The 300-nt window shown below is 63.3% G+C and overlaps 1 protein-coding gene across 1 annotated transcript in view; it reads right to left on the reverse strand.

Annotated features, from left to right (window-relative positions):
• PRKAR1A (protein kinase cAMP-dependent type I regulatory subunit alpha) overlaps positions 1-105 on the reverse strand; it is a 14752-nt gene extending 14647 nt beyond the window's left edge. The window contains exon 1 of the mRNA XM_014527960.2: positions 51-105. The gene's annotated coding sequence lies outside the window, so the exon portion shown is untranslated. The remainder of the gene's footprint in view (positions 1-50) is intronic.
• Between the last annotated feature and the right edge of the window lie 195 nt (positions 106-300).

Below are 300 nucleotides of genomic sequence, written 5' to 3' on the forward strand. Positions count from 1 at the left end.
GGGGACGGGCCCAACGAAAGCGCTCCCCGCGGAGGCGGGAAGGGGGTTACCTGCGACGGGCGACGTCTGCGGCGAGAGCGAGCGCGGCGATCCCGCTACCGGCGTCTGAGGGGGAAAGACACAACAGAGACCACGTAAGCCACCGACCGCTGGTCACGCGTGTACACAGGGGCCACGTACATGCATGTGCGTGTGTGTGTGTGCGTGCACACGTGTGTGTCTATGTGCATGCACACATGTGTCTATGTGCATGTGTGTGTGTGCATGCACACATGTGTGTGTCCGTGTGCAGTCGCCCCC

The sequence above is a fragment of the Alligator sinensis genome, unplaced genomic scaffold (genome assembly GCF_000455745.1).
Source record: "Alligator sinensis unplaced genomic scaffold, ASM45574v1 scaffold282_2, whole genome shotgun sequence".
Taxonomy (NCBI): Eukaryota; Metazoa; Chordata; order Crocodylia; family Alligatoridae; genus Alligator; species Alligator sinensis.